This window comes from Canis lupus, chromosome 2 (assembly GCF_048164855.1).
Source record: "Canis lupus baileyi chromosome 2, mCanLup2.hap1, whole genome shotgun sequence".
NCBI classification, from domain to species: domain Eukaryota; kingdom Metazoa; phylum Chordata; class Mammalia; order Carnivora; family Canidae; genus Canis; species Canis lupus.
In genome coordinates this window covers 44,683,976-44,698,436 of record NC_132839.1, presented here as the reverse complement: position 1 = coordinate 44,698,436, position 14,461 = coordinate 44,683,976, and positions in this window count along the sequence as shown.

The window sequence follows — 14,461 nt, the reverse complement described above, 5'->3', positions numbered from 1 at the left end:
CTATGCAACATTATAGTTTCAGTGTGTAGGGTGGCCCTGAAAGATTGTGGTATAGGAAAATCTTCCTAGTGAGTAGAACTTCAAATAATCCCCCCTATTTATTTAGTCTAGAAGGAGAAATTGTGATGGGCAATGACCAAGAGTTCCTCTTAGAGTCCTAGATAGAACAAATCTGGAAAATTAGTTTTAAGAAATTCTGGGGAAAAATTTTATAGGCAGACTTCTTTAACTTGGTGCAAAGTGAAGATTTTTGCTTCTTGTGACTGTCTGCCAAAAAGAAAGCTCAGCAGAAGAGTATCTTCAGAATCATATGAATAAGATGATTATTTCTATTCAATATCTCTTTATGCAGTTGCTCTTGCCTTTGCTTAAAGGGCAATTGGGCAAATCAACCACGGTAGCAGGAATAGAGGTTATACATAGGCTCAACAACAAGGATTTCCAATCCCTAAAGATGGCCTGTTGCTACAACTGCTTAATGTCCTACCTGCTAACAGCAGAGACCAATGTGAGCTCCTCATGAACCCAGGGGATCATGAGAGGGAAAGTGCTTTGTTCTCACTTGAGTACACACATATTTTAGATGTGGATTTGCCTTTCCTGTCCACAATGCCTCTGCCCAAACTATAGATTTACAGAATGACCTGTGAAACTTCACAGTATACCTCAAATTACAAATAATTCCAAAGTGTTGGAATTAACTTTATAGCAAATAAAGTTAGTAATGGACTTATGCTCATGAAACTCATTGGCCTTACCATGTTTCTCAGTTTCTCATCATGATAAAGCAACTAGCCCAACAGAATGGTAAAATCATCATTTAGTGCCAGCTGGATAGCGTCATCTTGCAGGGTTGGAATCATGTTCTTCATAATGTGTTCTATGCTATATATCTGTAGTGAATATATGATGCTATTTCCTCCATAGCAAAGACTCATGAGTTTGAGAGTCAAGGATGGATCTGCAAGCTTCTCTTCTAATTCTTACTGCTAACGAAACATTAGGGAATTTTTTGTTTCTTTCTCCTATAACTTTAAACCACTGATTTAGAAGTCTTCATTTCCAAGGGAGGAATGCTTTTGCCAGAGTTTACAGGATATATTTCATTAAAATGGAAGGTGAGACATCTCCCTGACTACTTTGTGCTTCTTATACTAATGAATCAGTAGGGGGTGATTGAGAATTTTGTATATGCTGGCATGATATAGCTGACTATCAAGAAGGAATTGTGTTGTTATTATAGTGGGCATACAGTGAGTATGCCTGGGAAGCAGGAGGTCCCTAAGGTACCTATTAGTATTCCTATGTCTCCCAATAAAAGTTACTGAAAAACTAAACAACTGGATACACAAAGGCCTGCTAATGGACTGGACAGGAATAAAGGCTGAGGTCACTCCACCAGACAAGAAATCATAGCTACTCAAGTTTCTTGCTGAAATCAAGGGGAATATGGAAGAGTTAGTGAAAGAAGAAATATTCTAAGTATCATCCACAGCCATCTGATCCTTCTGGAAAGTATCTGCCTTATCTTAATGTAACTATATTTGCACATGTATTAACTAATTCTTTCCCACTGTTCAATCCCAACTTTATAGGTTACCAAAAGAGGAATGTTACTAGGAAAAATTATTACCCAAAGAGGGATAAACAGTAATTTGAGTTTTGCATCCTTTCCTGGGAAAAGTTGAGTGTATTTTTAGTTGTAAAAGGTATGATTCCATCATTTTAGGCAGAAGTGTGATTTTGCTATTGTCATTATTTGGAAGTAAAATATAGTTAGAAGAGCATATGAATGTCAAGTTGACAAAGCATGAATGGTGCTGTTCTGTACTATGTCAGCTTAGCTAAGCTGCAACTGAATATCCCAAGATTTTCTTTTATATATAGTTATGAGTTTGGTGGAACACCAGGAAAATTAGCACAAGAGTTGAGAGGCAGAGTGAAGTAACAGTCACTTGGAGTTGAGTGGAGGACCCAGAAAAATCTGCTCACTCACTTTGTTGGTGGGGTGGCAGCTGGACCCACAGACAACTCCAATGTAGCTATAGGTCTTCTCCTGCTTCTCTGAGTCTTGGACCATGGATATGTGTCACTGTGTAAATAGAAACTGTCTCTTCTGAAAGTCACCAGATGTTGGAGTTGAATGCAGTGAGAAACAGATGTAGGCTCTGGTTGTTCTTGTCTTTCCTCTTTCTGCATCAATCTTTCCTACCTGCCTGCCCGGTTTGCTGACCTCCAAAGAGATCAGTCATGCTGCCAGACTGAGATGCTTCCAAGGCCTTTGACACTAGCTCACCTTAACTCTCCAGCTTCATGATGTTCTTTCTGATTCTCTAACTGATGCCTTATATATCATTACTTTCCTAGCTTTGTGCATAATTGTGTATGATCAAATAGTCATAATAACTTCATTTTTGTTTAAGTAAATTCTTTCATGTGTATCATTTCAGTTTTTCTGAGCAAACCGGAACCAATACAAATTTTGAGTCTGAACCTTTTATTAAATGAAGTCCCATGATATCCAGCATAGCAATCACATATGATTCACCTTTAGATTCCTTGAATAGGTATCATGATGACAGACTGGGGACACAGTTCTTAGAGGCCCGTTGTTACTGTGATTAGGTCTGGGCAGGGGTTATTTGGCCTCCATTTTTTTCTATTTTGCCCATGTTTTATTTTGCACAAACCCATTTACATTTTTATATTTATATTTTCTACATTCTGTGTATTAAGAGGGATTGAACTTTGAGAACTGTTGCAAGAGGATAACAAAGGACTGGAGTCAAAACAGCATTCAACAAAATGTAACTGTCTGACATTAGAAAGAACTAAGATTTTATTCCATTTTTATTTATGTTGTATATTATTTGTCATTTATCTCCATGGTCAGAACATTGAGGACATAAAGCTGCTATGCTACCTGGAATGGGAAATACCCTTGTATTTTCCTAACTCTCTCTAACTGCCCTAAAAATTGACTCTGAAATCCAGGCAGAAGGCCAGATTAGCTGATTTGGGTTCTTCCCTCTCTATTTGTGTGGATCTTTGAGGACTCAGGTCACAGATGAGTAAGGGTAGAAAATCATCTTCTGGGACGAGCTAAAGATTTTTTTCACTTCTCAACTTGAGATTTACAATGGAATATAGGAGTTCTATGAGCTCTCTAAATAATATGTAAAATTTGATATGTAAATGCATATATGATTTTTCTGGGGGAGAAGGTCCACGTTATTTATTAGATTTCCAGAAAAGCTCACAATTCAAGAGTTTTACAGGTATGGCTCTGCTTGAATCTGTATCTAACTACCAAGAGCAGGTGGATCAGTGGAGGGATTATTTATGGAGGGAGCCATCATTTTTTATCCTAAAACCATGTCCTCCCAAAATTATTACTGCCCATTGCTTTAACTATAAATGATTTTAAACATTTCAACCACTGATATTACTAAAATGAGCACGATTCTCACTTGTAACCAAGAAGTATGCAAATAATTTAAACTCAGTAGAGAACTGCAAGTATAAGTACATTACATTAAATAAAACACACCAAGTCAAGTTCATTCTAGATTTGCAGCAAAAAAAAACAGGTAAAACTCGGTAGAATTCTTCTTTTCTTTCTATTCACCTTAGAAGATTTAACTCACCTCCATGGCTTCAACTTCAGTTCAAATGCAAGTGGCTCTAACATCTATCTCCAGGTTCATGAAGATGCTCTACTGATGTCTCTGAGAGTTGAACTTTAGAGATTGGAGGGCTGCATTCACTGAGGAAGTCAATTCACTTGGAACCACAATTAGAAAACAAAATCACTATTGATGTGTGTGAATGCACACACATCAAGAATTAGCAAAAGGTGTCTTCCCTAGGATGTCCAACAGAGTTCTGGCCTACAGTGCATGGATGAGAGAGACGTGTATAGTAGCAATGTCCTCTTTCAACACACGACTGCCTTTCAGCGCCTTACTAGAAGGGAATGCTATGTTCACACTTTGCCTATGAGAAAGTTATTTTTTCTTGCAATGAATTATATAGGTTTGTCCATTGCATTTCCTGGCTTGCTTCTGGCTTATCACTCTGGTACTTGTGAACCACAAAGCATGTCATTTAAAAAACATCAACTGGTAAGGATAAATGTCTCTGAGCCCATGCGCAAAATACTTGATATTAAAAAAAAAAGAAAAGAAATTAAAAAGGATAAGAGCTTTTCAATCAATTTGATAAAAAATTTAAGTTAATTAAAAGAAGCCTCTATTTTTCCCTAGAAGGCGACACTGATCTTTATTATTAATGCATACAAGCGTTTCATAGCTGTGCATAATGATGGCCTGTAACATCAGGAGCAGTTTCATCTGGAGCCTAATTTGTTATAAAATCTTTTCTAGTATTCTTAAAGTGTGGCCTCTGCCACTGCCTCCCTCCTACTTCTGGGCTAGTTCTGAACTCTGAGAGAATGTCTTCCTTTCTGCCTTCACCTGAGAATTAATTTACAAAATTGTTTTTAGCTTTAAAGTAGTTTCCCAACCTTCCAAAAAAAAAAAAAATCAGTTATAGGATTTTCACATAGCTTTCTTTTTTTTTTCTTTGTGAACTATAAATAGAAACTATTGTCAGAACATCACACACATGCAATCTTCTTTTCTGTAAAAACAGCTTTAACAGGGAGAGCAAAGAGAAAGATGATTAAAAGATGTCACATTTTATTTCAAATATTAGAATTAGAGAAGATGAAAATATTCCCATTCATGCCTACATTTACTCATGTGACTAAATATTTATTGGGTGCTTCCTACATACCAGGTACTGTATTTAATACTAGAAGATAAAGAAGTTTAAAACAGTTTCTGCAACCAAGAGGATTATGGTATTTATTACCTCATATTTGTTGTCGCAGATATAAGAATAAAGGAAAACTTAGTAACATCCCCTACTTTCAAGGGATTATGATTTCATACAAGTGTACAAGGTAGTCATGCCTGGGTGGCTCAGTTGGTTAAACATCCTACCCTTGGTTTTGGCTCAGATCATGATCTCAGGGTCTTGAGATGAAGTTCCACATGGGGCTGCATGCTAAACTGAGGGTCTACTTGAGATTCTTTCTTTCTCCCTCTCCCTCCCCCCTTTTTCATCCCCCATGCACTCTCTTTTCTCTCTAAAAATAAGTAAATAAGTAAAATCTTTAAAAATAAATAAATAGATAAATATAAAAAGAAACAAAAATTCCCAACGGGAAAAAGGGAGAATGGAAAACACAAAGGAGTTGGTGATTCAATTAGTGGTCATATCCTGCTAAGCAGGCATTGCAAATACTCCTGACCTGGCAGCACAATTTCTTGATTAGGGCCCTGATCTATACTCTATGAGAAACTCTCCTCTCTGTTATGTTCCAGGAGTCCTGGCTTTACCATCTGAGACGTTCTTTTGTTCCCCTAACTTTGGGAACAACACTGAAGAAGATGAAAAAAAGTATTCAATTCTTGGAGTTGCAGAGTTTTGTAACTCTTAAAAATACAAGATGAGCATTGTTTCAGGGATAGAATGAGCACAGGCATTTTTTAATTTGGCGTATCATCTGTTTGGCAATATAATGACCTCAGACTTAGTAGATATTCAGTCTACATGCTTCCAGTTAGGTCCAAGTGCAAGCAAACACTTGAAGCTTTCTTCTACACATAAATCTGGAGCCTCCACTTTCAATTTTGTTTTCTGGCCTCCATGTTTGGCTTATCTCTCTCTCTCTTCATTTTAATTGTGATTCTTTGAAGTCATTTAAACAGCAAGCTTCAGTGACCTTTATTTGGGATAACCTTTAAGCTATATTTTTTGGTGGACAAATCTTAACGATCTATGCTTGAGAAAGATCTGGAACTTTATCACTTGCTGTTTTGTCTATAGAAGCAGTGATGTTCTTCCATCCCAAAGACTCCCCAGCTTTGGATTTCCATTTGGTTTAAATTTAAGGCATTCCTTAATCCCCAGAGCTCAATTTCATTCCATTTTACCTGCACATAGGCTCACTCTTGCTCAAGCTTTCCCTCTTATAGACTTTCCTTGAAGCAGCAAGGAACATCCAAAACACAAAATAATCCTGAGTTATTTCTCTATTTTCTTTGGAGTACAGTCTTGAAAAAAACTAAAGATTTCATTAGCTTCCCAAGCTATAATATATGTTTTTTTTTTCCACCCAACAACAAACAAACCTTTAAGAAAATACTAAACAGGGTTCCCGAGGTTGCTCAGTCTATAAAGCCTCTGCCCTCAGGTCAGGTGGTGAGCCCAGGGTCCTGGGATCAAGCTCTACATTGGGTATACTCCACAGCGAATGCACTTACTCTCCCTCTGCCTGCTGCTCTCCCAGCTTATGATCTCCCTCTGTCTCTCTCTCTCTCTTGATCTGTCAAACAAACAGATAAATAAATAAACAAATAAAATCTTTAAAAAGTAAAAAGAAAATACTAAACATGCCATGATATATTCAAAGTGCTGAAAGGAAAAAAACTTACAGCCAAGACTACTGCACCCAGCAAGTTTATAATTCACAATTAAAGGGAAGATAAAGAGTTCCCCAGACAAGCAGAAGCCAAAAGTCTATCATCATGAAATCAGTTTAACAGAAGTATTAAAGGGACTTTTCAATGGAAAAGAAAGGCTATAATTAGAAATAAAATGTAACTCTTTGAGGAACCTCCACACAGTTTTCCAGAGTGGCTGCACCAGTTCACATTCCCACCAACAGTGCAAGAGGGTTCCCTTTTCTCTGCATTGTCTCCAACATTTGTGATTTCCTGCCTTGTTAATTTTCCCCATTCTCACTGATGTGAGGTGGTATGTCATTGTGGTTTTGATTTGTATTTCCCTGATGGCAAGTGATGCAGAGCATTTTCTCATGTGTGTGTTGGCCATGTCTATGTCTTCCTCTGTGAGATTTATGTTCATGTCTTTTGCCCATTTCATGATTGGATTGGTAGGAAATATCAGAAAGGGAGACATCACATGAAGACTCCTAACTCTGGGAAATGAACTAGAGGTGGTGGAAGGGGAGGAGGTCGGGGGGTGGGGGTGAATGGGTGACGGGCACTGACAGGGGCACTTGACGGGATGAGCACTGGGTGTTATTCTGTATGTTGGCAAATTGAACACCAATAAAAAATAAATTTATTATTTAAAAAAAGAAATAAAATGTAAAAAATAAAAATTCTCACTGGTAAAGATAAACATAGAAAGGGTGGTGAATCAACAACTTATAAAGCTAGTTGGAGTTTAAAAGAGAAAATAGTAAAATAAACTATATCTGCCATAATTAGTTAAGCAATACACAAAATAAAAAGATGTAAAATATGTCATCAAGAACAGAAAATGTGGCAGGGTAAATGTAAATGTATAATGCTTTCATAAAGTGTTCAAATTTTAATCAACAGCTTAAAACACACTGCTATGTAATAGGATGTTATATATGAACCTCACAGTAACTACATAAAAACTCTGTAACAGCTACAAAAAAAAATTAAGAGAAAGGTATCTAACATAACACTAAAGAGAGTCAACAAATCCCAAGGAAAGATTGCAGAAGAAAGGAATGCAGAACAAGAAAACCCACCAGAAAATAATTAACAAAATGGAAATAAATACATACCTATCAATAATTACTTTAAATGTAAATGGACTAAATGTTCCAATCAAAAGACATAGGCTGGTTGCATGGATAGAAAAAAAAAAAGACCCATTTATTTACTACCTTCAAGAGGCTCACTTTAGATCTGACAGCAACCACAGACTGAAAGTGAAGGGATGGGAAAAGATATCCCGCACAAATGCAAATGAAAAGAAAGCTGGAATTGCAATCCTTCTATCAGGTAAAATAGATATTAAAACAAATGCTGTAACGAGGCAATGAAGGGCCTTATATAATGATAAAGAGATAGTCCAACAAGGAGATATAAGACTCGTAAATATGTATGTACCCAACATAGGAGCTCCAAAATATGTAACAAGTACAAAAGGAGAAATTGACAGTAATATCAGAAAAGAGGACTTTAACACCTCACTTACATCAGTGGATAGTTAATCCAGATAGAAAGTTAGAAAGAAAACATTGACCTTGAATAACACATTAGTCTAAATGGACTTGATAGATATATACAGAACATTTGATCCAAAGCGGCAGAATATTCATTCTTCTCAGGCATACTTGGAACATTCTTCAGAATAGATTAAATGTCAGACCACACAACAAATCTCAAATTTAAGAAGATTGAAATCATAGCAAGTATCTTTTCTGACCACAATATGGACCTAGAAATCAATTACAAGAAGAAAACTGGGAGAAAAAACCCCACAAATGTGTAGTCTAAATAATATGTTGCTAAACAATGAAGGTCTCAGTGAAGAAATCAAAGAGGAAATCAATATATATATTGGGAATATATACTGGGGGTAAGAGGTTCTGATAAATGGGTTCACATAATTATTATGGAAACTAAAATGTGCTATTCAAAATTGGAGACTCAAGGAAAATGGTAGTTTAATTCCAGTTGTGGTCTAAAAGCCTGCAAACCAGGGGAACCAATGATATCCATTCCAGTTCAAGGAAAGGAAAAGACTGATGTCCTGGCACATCCCAAGAGACTAGGGTGGGCTGGGGGTGAGATGGATTTCTCCTCCTTCTTCCTTTGTTTCTATTCAGGCTCTCAACAGATCTAAGGATGCACACTCATTGGAGAGGGCAATCTACGTAACTGAGTTCACCAATTTAAATGCTGCTCTTATCTAGAAGCATCTGCACAAAACCCACCCAGAAATAATCTTCGGCCTGGGCACTCTATGGGTACAGTGGAATGACACATAAAATTAATGATCGCAAGAACTATTCCCTTTTTCCCAAGTGGTAACTCCTGCCCATTATCTGTATCTTTTATTAACTTCCCAATACCTTTAGGAAGTTGCTTTTATATTTTGTCGCGTTTATGCTTGTTCTCTCTTAGAGGTTTGGTCCAACAGGATCTGGTTTCTATTACTAGGAGCAATTCCTACCTACTCAACTCCATTTCTTGCATATAAGTCGATGGCTGCCTTGCATTCAAGGCTGCATAATCTGGCTTTAAACTTTGGCTTCCATTTCACCTTCATATAGATTACCTTCCCTTCCAGACACATTGCATCTTATTTATTAAACAGGAGGCTTTGAGCTCTTCCCATGTATCAGGCAGCTGGAGACAAACCCACTATTATTCTGCCTTCAAGATGACGTGAACAGCATAGAAGTCTTACAAATGTGCTTGGTCACTACTGCTTGGAATCTTTGCTGATGCTTGGTTACATCCAATGTATTTTATTTCCTGTAAATATTCTCTTTTATCCTTTTACTTATCAAATACTGCCCATCGCCAAATTCTGGGGATCTGTTTTCTCTTCTTGAATGAATTAAAGAAACATTGTCAGGTATTCAATGCACTGTCTTCACATTACAGTGGTCACTCCACTGTTGGTGTATGGTTATGCTCAGTAAATGAATTAATGCTATTACCTTCTTCAGTATATGATTTGTAATTCATCACAATGTTAAGCATAGAAGAGTTTTTGCTAATGGCACAAAGGGTTATGTTAAAGGCCATAGGTTTTTTATTGAAAAATGAAAACAAGGTTTTATAATAACTTTCAAATCATTGTGGTATTTTTATGCTTGAAAATAATTTACCTGCATACTTTTCATACTAATCTGAATCATAGGCATATTAAGAAGAAAAATCATCAGAATTCCATATTGATGTTTCACTGCTAATTACCCTTAGTCATTATAATATCTGAAATGCTTTTGTAGTAACTTTTATTTTCTTTCAACCCAGGAGTAAATCAAGAGAATCTGAAGGTCATAGGAACACGTTCTCTTTATTTTGCCTATTTGCATTTATCAATTTATCTTTCCTCCCATCTTCCAGCCAAGAGTGGCCTTAGCGGTTAGGGGTGCAATGGGAGCTATTCACATCAAATAGACTGGTTCAAGTCCAACAGAGGTCCAGAGAATAGTTTTTTTGATACTTGAAACCATAAATCTTTACTTAGAATTTATTGCATATGCATTAGTGCCTTTCTCTTTAAAAAAAGAGAGAAACACATATGTGCATGTTCAGATAAAAGCTAGATCATTGTTATCCATCCTATGGGAATCTATCTCTTGAACCACAAATCAAAATGCTGACAAAAGTTTCCGTGCCACTACTGAGTGTAAAAGGATATATGTGAAGTATAGGTTACATAATGAAATGCCAGAATTTCAGAATAATATGGTGACTAATATAGCTGAGTAATAACTGGAATCAGAACTGCCCTGAAAAACCCAAAGCCCTTCATAGGTTTTCATTTTAATGCAGAAATGATGACCTCTATCATGTGTGCTATCAAGATTCTGAGTTTCTCAATAGAAAGTCTGTATCTTATTTTGGATCCATCATTGTACATTGTGCAGTCCTGAGAGCACACAGGCAGGGCTGACATTTAGCAGTGCACTCCAGTATGGCCAAAATAATGGTTTAGCTACCATCTGTTCTGACTGTCAGTGTCCGTACCATATCAGTTGCTAAATATGTTTATAATATACTCTCTCTCTCCTTACAAAGATGTTTTATTTTAAAGCACTGATTTTCCCTAGAGGGAGTGGAAAACACTGTGGAAGGGACATAAGACCACATATTTTTCATACCAACTTATTATGTTTCTTCTACATTTTGTCAGGAGATGTGTATATGCATATATATATTATTAGTGTGTGTGTATGCTGCAAAAGCATATGCCTGTGCATCCATAACATGCACATATACATATAGATTTACATACACATATATCACTTCCCTAGAAAACATAGAGGAAACACTTTGAGTCAGTGTACAAAAATATATGGTCTTACCTCCCTTCCACAGTGTATTCCATTTCTTCTAGGAAAAATCCACAGTTTGAAATAAAACACTCACATTTGGTTTTATAAATATGTGCACCAATAACAAAAGCATAATACTAGAAGCCCATCTCACTTGAAGACATGGTTCTACACAACTTAAATTCTCTATGTCAACTTGCACAATTGTGACCTGGCTGAGGGAGGTTACAATTCATTTATCCAGGATGCTTGATTGCATCCTGAGATATGGATGGGACACATGGTGGGTTAAGAGCAGTGAAGAGGAAGAGGAAATAGAACTAAGTGTGAATGTGGACACCATAATAGTAACAATCAGAGAGGAGAGGAAGGCAAGAAGATAAGTAGGCATTAGCTTTAGAACCAGACAGAGTAAAGGGTGAGTCTCAGTTCATCATGGGGTACCTAGGTAGCTCAGTCAGCTGGGTGTCTGCCTTTGGGCTCAGGTCACAATCCTTGGGTCCTAGGATGGAGTCTGGTGTTGGGAGTCACAACACTTAGCAGGGAGTCACTCTCTCCCTCTGATGTTCTCCCTTGCTCATGCTATCACTCACTCTCTCTCTCAAATGAATACATCTAAAAAGAATTTTTTTTAATTGAAGTTCGATTTGCCAACATATAGTATAACACCCAGTGCTCATCCCATCAAGTGCCTTCCTCAGGGCCCATCATCTGGTTACCCCATTCCCCCACCCACCTCCCCTTCCACCACTCCTTGTTGGTTTCCCAGAATTAGGAGTCTCTCATGGTTTGTCTCCTTCTCTAATTTTTCCCACTGAGTTCCCCTCCTTTTCTCTATAATCCCTTTCACTAATTTTTATATTCCCCGTATGAGTGAAGCCATATGATGATTGTCTTTCTCCAATTGACTTACTTCACTCAGCATAATACTCTCCAGTTCCATCCACATCGAAGCAAATGGTGGGTATTCATCCTTTCTGATGGTTGAATAATATTACATTGTACATATATATCACATCTTCTTTATCCATTCATCTGTCGAAGGACATCAAGGCCCCTTCCACAGTTTGGCTATTGTGGACATTGCTGCTATGAACATTGGGGTGCAGGGGTCCTGGCGTTTCACTGCATCTGTGTCTTTGGGGTAAATACCAAGTAGTGTAATTGCTGGGTTAGAGGGTAGCTCTATTCTTAACTCTTTGAGGAACCTCCACACAGTTTTCCAGAGTGACTGCACCAGTTCACATTCCCACCAACCATGCAAAAGGGTTCCCCTTTCTCCACATCCTCTCCAACATTTGATGTTTCCTGCCTTGTTAATTTTCCCCATTCTCACTGGTGTGAGGTGGTATCTCATTGTGATTTTGATTTGTATTTCCCTGATGACAAGTGATGCGGAGCATTTTCTCATGTGCTTGTTGGCCATGTGTATGTCTTCTTTGGTGAAATTTCTGTTCATGTCTCACCACTGTTATTCAACATAGTACTAGAAGTCCTAGCTTCAGCAATAAGACAATAAAAAGAAATAAAAGGCACTCAAATTGGTAAAGAAGTCAAACTCTCCCTCTTCACAGATGACATGATACTGTATATAGAAAACCCAAAAGACTCGACCCCGAGGTTGCTAGAACTCATACAGCAGTTCAGCAATGTGGCAGGATACAAAGTCAATGCCCAAAAATCAATGGCCATTTCTATACACTAACAATGGGACTGAAGAAAGAGAAGTTAAGGAATCGATTCCCATTCACAATTGCACCAAAAAGCATAAGATACCTAGGAATACACCTAACCAAAGAGGTAAAGGATCTATACTCTACAGAACCCTTCTGAAAGAAATTGAGGAAGACACAAAAGGAAAAACATTCCATGCTCATGAATTGGTAGAATTAATATTGTGAAAATGTCTATGCTACCCAGGGCAATTTACACATTCAATGCAATCCCTATCAAAATACCATGGACTTTCTTCACACAGTTGGAACAAATAATCTTAAGATTTGTGTGGAATCAGAAAAGACCCCAAATAGCCAGGAGAATATTGAAAGATAAAACCAATGCCAAGGGCATCATAATGCTGGATTTCAAGCTGTATTAAAAAGTCTTTATAACAAACAAACACAAATCTTCCTGTGGCCAATCTCTCCTCCATCTTCCTACTCTTATGGGAGAGGTGTACCTTCTCTTACTGCAGGCCACTCTTCCCAAATGGGCTCCACTTACTTCCTGTCCTCAACTATGTCCTCAGGAATCTTTTCTGGAAATGTTGGTGTGATTTTTTATCCTTTGATACTGACCATGGTTCTAAATGACATTGATAAGGTGATGATACCCATATTTTGATCTTCTGCTATCTAGATAGGCTCTAGACTAGACTTTTATCAAATATTTGACTTAATACCTCAGTTTGGATGCTTAAAAGACAGCTCAAACTTTTTTTTAAAAAAGATTTTATGTATTTATTTTAGAGAGAGAGCACAAGTGGAGTGAGGAGCAAAGTGAGAAGCAGGGTCCCAGCTGAGCAGGGAGCCTGATGCAGGGCTTGATCTAGGGACTCTAGGATCATGACCTGAGTGAAAGGCAGACACCCAACCAACTGAGCCACCCAGGAGCCCCGACAGCTCAAACTTAATATAACCAAATACTCTATTTTCTTTTCATTCATTCTTTTTTTTTTAGATTTATTTTTTTTAAGAGTGAATGTGGGGGTTGGAGGAGGGAAGGGCAGAGAGAGAGGGAGACAAAATCTCAAACAGACTCTGTGCTGAGTGCAGAGCCCACAGGGGACTCTATCTCAGGACCATGAGATCACAATCTGAGCCAAAACCAAAAGTCAGAAGCTTAACTGACTGAGCCCCCCAGGCACCCACTTGATTTCTTTTCTTAATTTTTATACTCTGTCTGTTTTTTCCGTATTTATAGAGTTTTTGCCCAGGCAAATACTCAGGATCATTTGTGATCCTGATTTCTCTCATAGCCACATGTTTAAAAAGTAGGGTGGTTATGTTAACTAACTAGAATTTAAATAAAAATTTGAAAAAAGAAAAAAAATTAAAAGCAGGGTGGTTATCATACCCCAAGCACATTTAGTTTTTGTCTGTTTGTTTTATTTTGTTTTTAATCTACATTGACAAGTTGGAGGCTAAAGCAGGTTTTGCTGGAAAAAGAAGGAAATGTGATTTTCACAAAAATATTGTGAAACAATACCCAATATTATTTAAAATTTTGACCTATATAAACCATGCAGCAATACATGAAAATTAATTTTTTTAAAGATTTCCTATTTATTTATTCATGATACACAGAGAGAGAGAGAGTCAGAGACACAAGCAGAGGGAGAAGCAGGCTCCATGCAGGAAGCCTGATGTAGGACTGGATCCTGAGTCTCTGGGATCATGCCATGAGCTGAAGGCAGATGATCAACCACTAAGCCACCCAGGCATCCAAAGTGAAAAGAAAAACTATGATTGCCTGTATATTATGACATAATACATCAAATAGTAAAAGAACATGATTCTTAAAGTCCTCCTTCTCCATGAGAATTAACCCTATTCTTAATTGGTTTTTTATCATTCCTGGGCATTCCTCTGA